Source organism: Hyaena hyaena, unplaced genomic scaffold (genome assembly GCF_003009895.1).
Source record: "Hyaena hyaena isolate Hyena2069 unplaced genomic scaffold, ASM300989v1 scaffold_723, whole genome shotgun sequence".
In the NCBI taxonomy this organism is placed as follows: domain Eukaryota; kingdom Metazoa; phylum Chordata; class Mammalia; order Carnivora; family Hyaenidae; genus Hyaena; species Hyaena hyaena.
The window spans coordinates 620,060-627,898 of NW_024081356.1; the positions used below are offsets into that span (position 1 = coordinate 620,060).

General features: G+C 44.9%; 1 non-coding gene across 1 annotated transcript; it reads left to right on the forward strand.

Moving 5' to 3' along the window:
* Window positions 1–6,301: 6,301 nt before the first annotated feature.
* TRNAM-CAU lies at window positions 6,302–6,373 on the forward strand. The gene has a single exon. It is a non-coding gene; the product is annotated as a tRNA-Met (tRNA).
* The last annotated feature ends 1,466 nt before the right edge of the window (window positions 6,374–7,839 follow it).

Genomic DNA, 7,839 nt, shown 5'->3' on the forward strand with positions numbered 1-7,839 from the left:
CTCCATCCCCAGATCTACTTTTTGTTTTTTGTTTTTTTAATTTTTTTTAATGTTTGTTTTATTTTTGACACAGAGACAGAGCTTGAGTGGGGGGAGGGGCAGAGAGAGAGGGAATCACAGAATCCGAAGCAGGTTCCAGCCCCTGAGCTGTCAGCACAGAGCCCGACCCTGGGTTCAAACTCAGAACTCACCAATGGCAAGATCATGACCTGAGCCAAAGTCAGCCATCCAGCTGACTGAGCTGCCCAGGTGCTCCCCAGATCTACTTTTTGTAACATTCTGGCTACACTCACAGGCTGTGTCAAGGATATAAATTTCATATACCACATATGTTGAAGAATTAAAAAATTGAAAATATAGATGGACATTAACCTAGCTCCCAGAAGCTTGAGAAAGGTTGAGTAACAGACTTCTGAGGATGAACAATATGAATATGACAAGGCAGCCTGAGCACAGAGGGAAAAAATGTATTTTTAATAGCTGTGATGACCATCTAAGCTATTATGGCTGTACCTTCACTGATCTAAGCTCATACTTAAATGGAAATTTACTTGAAAAGCCCTTTCTTTGCATAATGGAAAGGCAGGCTTGTCTAATTTCATTTCCCCAAGGTAATAGCCCCAGAATGTAATGGGATGCTTTGCCTCAATACCAGCCCTGCTCATCAGGGAGTCACAGCCTGGGTAACCCCTTTCCAGTGTCCTTTATCCCTATGACTCAGGAAGGTCCCCCTAAGGATGCCTCACCTCCAAGGTCACTGCTGAGAACTGTAGGGAAGAGGGAGAATTGATGGGAGTGACATCATTGTGTTGCTCATTCCCCTGATCTCTGGGGGAGATAATCCAGCAGGAGCTCCCTCAGCAGGGGCACCAGACTGAGCCTGATCAGGACACATTCCCATTAGGCAGGCTCTCCCAAGGACAAGGACAAGTCCCCACATCTAGGCCACCCATTGGTTCCATCTGGGGAGGATGGCACGCTGGGTGTGGCTCCATTCTTATCCAACCTGGCAACTTTTGACTTTTCTCCTGTTGGGAAGAGGGTCCCACTGCTAGGCCCTACCAAAGAGAGAAGGGGTTTACATTTAAAAAAAATTTTTTTATGTTTATTTATTTATTTGTTTATTTTTTTTTTTGAGAGAGAGAGAGTGAGCATAAGCAGGGGAGGGGCAGAGAGAGAAGACAGAGAATCCATAGCTGGCTCTGTGTGGTCGGTGCAAAGCCCGACATGAGTCTTGAACCCATGAACCATGAGATCATGACCTAAGCTGAAGTCACATGCTCAACCAGCTGAGCCATCCAGGCGTCCCTACACTTTCTTAACTATAAACGTGAATATTCACTTCGAATAATAAAAGAAGTCATAAAAAATTATCTTTTTAAGAAAACTGACAAATCCCAGAAGCACAACAAAATCCAGGGAAGAAAAAACATATGCATTTATTAATTAACTGCCTGACATCCATAATCCCTTCATAATACATTTTTCCCCACATTTTAGACTGCAAAGTTTTAAAAAATGTTTTGAATGGTTTGGGCACCTGGGTGGCTCAATCAGTTAAATGTCCTGCTTTTGATTTTGGCTCGGGTCATGATCTCATCGTTCTTGGGATAGAGCCCCTTGTCACTGGGCTCTGTGCTGACAACGTGGGTGGAGCCTGTTTGGGATTCTCTCTCTATCCTTCTCTCTGCCCCTCCCACTCACTCTCACTTGCCCTCTCTCTCACTCTCTCTCTCAAAAATAAACTTTAAAAAACAATTTTTTTGAAACTTTCACTTCAACCTGGGTTCACAGAGCTTCCTTTTGTTTTTCTTCTTTTTTTTTTTAAATTTTTAACGTTTATTTATTTTTGAGAAACAAAGAGGAAGAGTGGGGGAGGGGCAGAGAGAGAGGGAGACACATAATCCAAAGCAGGCTCCAGGTTCTGAGCTGTCAGCACAGAGCCTGACCCAGGGGCTAGCAATGCCTGGGTTGCTCAGTTGGTTTAAGCATTTGACTTCAGCTCAGGTCATGATCTCATGGTTCCTGAGTTTGAGCCCCACATCAGGGTCTGTGCTGATGGTGCAGAGTGGTACAGAGCCTGCTTGGGCTTCTCTCTCTCTCTCTCTCTCTCTCTCTCCCCCTCTCTTTCTGCCCCTCCTCTGCTCTCTCTCTAGGAAACTAAATAAAATAAACTTTAAAAAACAAAGAGAACCTTGTTTGTAGGGTTGTTTTGAGAAGGAGATGAGATCATGCCAGGCATATGGTAGGTACACAAATAGTGTTGCATTTTTTTTTTAAAGATTTACTGATTTTTTGAGAGAGTGCAAGTGGGGGAAGGGCAGAGAAAGGCAGACAGAGCACCTATCTCTGTGCTGACAAGCTGACAGCAGCAAGCCCGATGTGGGGCTTGAACTCACGAACCACAAGATCATGACCTGAGCTGAAGCTGGATTCTCAACCAAGTCACCCAGGCACCCCAAAGACTGTTGCATTTTCTTTTTTTTTTTAATTTTTTTTTTTTTTTTTTAGTTTCTGAGAGAGAGACAGCATGAGCAGAGAAGGGTCAGAGAGAGAGAGACACAGGCTCTGAAGCAGGCTTCAGGCTCTGAGCTAGCTGTCAGCACAGAGCTTATGCAGGGCTCGAACCCACGAACTGTGGATCATGACCTGAGCTGAAGTCGAACACTTAACCAACTGAGCCACCCAGGTGCCCCAAGACTGTTGCATTTTCAACAGGCACAGGGTCTGGCATCCTTTCACACATGCCAGATTACCAAGTAGGTCCAGGATGGGAAATGATCAACTGCAATACATTTAGAAGTGGTGGCAAATAAAAACAAGAGGGAAGGGAGAAGAAGGGAGCCAAGAAGATGAAAGACCTGGGCTGAGTGAATGAAGTACAAGTTGAGTCCTGAGCTGGCACCTCAAGCTTAAGATTGAGCCTTTGGTAGAGCAGCCTGGCTCTGAGCATTGAACCTTTCCTTGTATTTACATGGCTTTCCAGATAGCTCACAGCTTGCACCTGTCTACACCAAGGCCCACCTGATTTTTGGAGGGCTAATGAAATCCTTCTTTCTCCCTTTCTCCTTGCTCTGGCCTTGAAGCTGAGGCTGGTCCCAAGCTGACCCAAGTTCAGTAAACACATCCCCACAGAAGTGACCTCATGCTGAGGTAGCATCTGGTTCAGTCCAGACTTTGGCCAGGGCATACACAGAGACCTGCACAACAGGCCTTAGCAAGAGAAACGCAACTTCTCTCCTGTCTCTCTAATTTGGGATGGCAGACAAGAAGGCTAAATCCACTCCCCTTCCACAGTGCCCTAAGAAGAAGAAAAATCATGAGTGCCCATTGACTTAGCAGCATTGGGGGTGGGCCGAAAAGGAGTTTGCACACTTGCCCAAGTCAAAGCTAACTGTTATGCCTAATTTTCTCTAATCCTCACAACTCTGGGAAGGAAGTGTTATTTCCTCCTTTACATCTATGAGGAAATTGAGGCTCTGAGAAGTTAACAGCAATGGCATAAGGCCATTGGGTGACCAAGCCAAGATCCAAACCCAGACTTACCCCTAAAATCTTGTCCTTTTAACTAACACATTTCCATTTACATTAACCTTTGTAATTAATGCTAGTGTTCGGAGTTGAGAGTTGAAGAATCTCAGGCTGAGAGAAGTTGAGCAACTTTCCTGCAAGCACACAATTATTGTATTGCCCTACTACTCTCCTTGCTAATCTCAGACATCCTGTCTTATGCCCTCAAGGAGCCTGTCATTTGTTGGCTCGATTGGAGCTGGCTGGGTAAGTGCCCAGTCTCCTATTTGCTCCACCATGGTGCCTAGAGTGTGCCTGCTTGTGGCCTCCATGCTTAGCCAGTGATTGCTAACTGAAACTAATCCCAAACGTCTGCCACAGCCTCTCCTCAACTCCTGCCTCTGAGAGTCCCTTGGGTTCGTAGAAGTGTGATGACCTCAGATTCGGCCAAAGGCAATAAGTGGGAGCTGCCGGCATCCAGCCTGGGGTAGCAGCCAGAAGGCCCCAAAGCAAGTCTGATTTAATCCCATAATGGAATGTGACTCAGATAAGGTTTTTATCAATAATTCCTGAGCTGTGGGGGAAAAAGGGATCATCCTGGAGTCCTAAAGGCAAACTATCCTAGGGCCGCCCAAATGTGTGCAAAGGCCTGGCCCCACTGGAAGGCGCAGGAGAAAGATATCAAGAGGCTTTCGGAAATACTTTGCTCAAATTTTCAGGACCGAGAGAACAAGAGGGAGAGGAGGATACTGGTGAATCCATGTGTTCAGGTTAGAGAGGCCATCAAATCCTAACACTTAAAATAGTAACAATAACAGGGTTACTGAATGGCTCAATTAGTTAAGCATTCGACTTTGGCTCAGTTCCTGATCTCTCCTTGAGTTCAAGCCCCATGTCGGGCTCTGTGCTGACATCTCAAAGCCTACAGCCTGCTTTGAATTCTGTGTTTCCCTCTCTCTACCCTTCCAGTGCTCAAGTGCTATCTCTGTCTCAAAAAAAAAAAAAAAGTTAAAAAAAATAACAATAACAGCAATTATTTATTAGGCATTGTACTAACCATTTAAAAAATTATTTATTTTGAGAGAGAGAGAGCAGGAGCGGCAGAGAGAGCAGGAGAGAGAAAATCCCAAGCAGGCTTTGCATTGGTAGCATGGAGCTCAATGTGGGGATCGATCTCACAGTTCATGGGTTTGTGACCTGAGCTGAAACCAAGAGTCGGACGGTGAACCAACTGAGCTACTGAGGCCCTGCAGCTGTACTAAGTATTTAAATGCCTGTACAATAGATACCATTTAATTCTTATTGCGGAAGAGGAAATCAGACCTTACTTGCCTAAGGTCACACAGTTGCTGAAATGGGAGAGCTGGGATTTATATCTCAATCTGCCTGATTCTCATGCCTTCCTGCCTCACCCTCGCACTGACTGCCGGTACACAATCACTCTTGCTCACAAATTCCTTCACCCCCAGAATCTGCCTGCACCTCAAGAGCTTGTTCTCTTCCTGGAAAAATTCCAGGAAACTTAATGAATCCTCAAGCTGCAGTGTCCCCATTACCCCAAAAGAGAAGAAGTAAAGGATAAAGGATAAAGCTAGGTGAATTGACCAATCAGGAGCAGAGGGGCTACACATTACCCACCTCCCAACCCCGAGGGGCAGCTTCACCAAAGGCAAAGTGGAGTCTGGCCTTCTGCCAACTGCTTTCTCTGTCCCTCCCTCCCTCAGCCCTAACTCCCCACCCTCATTATCATTTTTTCCTAGATCAACTTTACTTTCCAGGCCCCTACCTCACCAGCCTCGTTGATTTAAGAACACTTCTAAGTACCCACTATTAGCAATAGGCTAGGGATTCACCTTCCTTGCTGGAGAGGGACATGTACAATGCAATATTAATAGTAATAATAGCTAACACTTACTGAGCACTTACTATGTGCCAGTCACTTTGAGCTTTTTCATTTTGAGCTTGAAAAAGCAGGCAAAACAAGCAGTAGCTTTTAAGTCAATTATAAGACTAAGTCAGACAAAGGGAGAGAACTAACCTTTCCTAAGCTTTCTCTATGCCTTACACTGGGAGACAGAGCAGCACTGTAACAAAGAACTTGGACTCTGGGCTGAGGCCCACTTGGGTCAGAGGTCTGTCTGTCCTACTACTGACTAGCCGTGTGTTTACAGACAAGCTAATACTCTGAGTCTCATAACATGTAAATAATAACGGTTCTTATCTCCAAAGGTTGTTGAGGGGATTAAATAATATATACAAAGCACTTAGCAAACTCTCTGACACATAATAATCAATGTATAGTGATTATTTTTTTTGAGAGAGAGAGAGCATGTGCGCATGCATGTGAAAGGGGGGAGGGAAAGAAGGAGTAGGAGAGAGAGAATCTTAAGCAGTCTCCACACTCAGGAGCCTGACGCGGGGCTCCATCTCACAACCCTGGGATTACAACCTGAGCTAAAATCAAGAGTTGGTCATTTCACTGACTGAGCCACCCAGGTGACCCAAACAATTATTACTTATTCCAATAACATTAATGTAAAGTAGCTAAATAATTCCAAACATTTTTTTCCCTAAAATTTTTTTAAGCTCTTCAGACCTAAGCAGGGATTTCTTTATGTTCTTGTTTAATTACATGGTTGTAGTTGACTGGGCTTAAAATGACTCTGCTCCTTGGCACTAATAGGTCAAGGGCTTCCCCAGTCATTCTGCCTGCTACTTGGAAGCATGCCTGACAGATGTTACAAGAGAAATGGTTCAAGGCATGTACACATAGACCTAAAACTGTGGGACAAGCAGAGTGGCGCAGTGGGAGCGTACTGGGCCCATAACCCAGAGGTCAATGGATCGAAACCATCCTCTGCTAAGCTCACTTATTGCTGTCCAATGAGTGTGGGGTCTCCTCCCCAAACACCCATGGAACAGAGACCCCTCATACAGAAGGATCTCATGGCTTCTCATGCTCTCTCTTCCTCCTACCTTGTTAGGGGTGCCTGGGTGGCTCAGTGGGTTGAGCATCCAACTTTAGCTCAGGTCATGATCTCACTGTTCTCTCACTGTTCAGGAGTTCAAGCCCCATGTCAGGCTCTGTGCTGACACCTCAGAGCCTGGAGTCTGTTTCATATTCTGTGTCTCCCTCTTTCTCTGTTCCTCCCCTGCTAGTGCGCTCTCTCTCTCTCTCTCTCTCAAAATAAATAAACATTAAAAAAATTTTAATAAAATTCTGGGCTTGGGTATGAATTACCACTAGGGGGCTTTTTGGATTTGTGTGTTTCATATATTAGTTTGCTAGGGTTGCTGTAACAAAGTACCACATACTGAGTGGCTTAAACAACAGAAATATATTGTCTCACAGTTCTGGAGGCTAGAAGTCGAAAATCAAGGTGTCAGTAGGGTTGGTCCTTACTAGAAGTTATTAGTTCCAGGCCTCTCCCCTAGGTGGTGGTGTGCTGGCAATCTTTGGCATCCGTGGCATGTAGAAGCACCTGGCTAGTAGAAGCACCATTGTGATCTCTGCCTTCATTTTCACATGACATTCTCCCTTTGTGCTTGTCAATGTCTAATTTTCCCCTTTTTATAAGGTTACCAGATATATGGGATTAGAGGCCCACCCTACTCCAGTAGCACCTTATCTGAACTAACTACATCTGCAATGGCCCTGTCTTCTGTCTGAGGGTTAGTGCTTCAAGATATGAATACTGGGGAGATGCAATTCAGCCCATAACATGTTAGCACCTCTCAACTAAGCTCATGACCTCAAAATTTCAGAATTTGCTGGTGTTTCTTCCTGTGGCCTCCCCCCCTCCACCCCCGCCAAGATTTTAGGTAATCTCTACACCCATTGTGGAGCTCGACCTCACTACAGGAAAGATCAAGAGTCACACGCTCCATTGATTGAGCCAGGCGCCCCTTGTGGCTATTTTGAAGTTGTAATTCTATGGATAACTCCTCTCCACCCTTCTCATCTACCTATTTTTCATTATCATTCCTGTCTTAACAGATGAGGAAGGATGGGCTCCTAAATGTTTAGTCACAATGAACTAGGATTGCAACCAGAGTTTTTCTGACTCCAAATCTTGTGTTCTTTCTTTCTAGGGGTACAGGCTTATGCTATTGTGGTAAAAAGCAATTTTCAGCTAAACAAACTTCCTCAAATGGCATTTACATAGATGACTCCAAATGAGTCCCTAACAATCTGTGTGATAGTCAGGGCAGACTCAAATGAAGTTCCTTGTCCAAGGGTACAGATCGGACACCCCAGCCCCAGGCTCCAGGATGTGGTTGCTGAAGACCTAATCTGCTATCTGCAGTTATTTTGTCATCAAGGGTAGT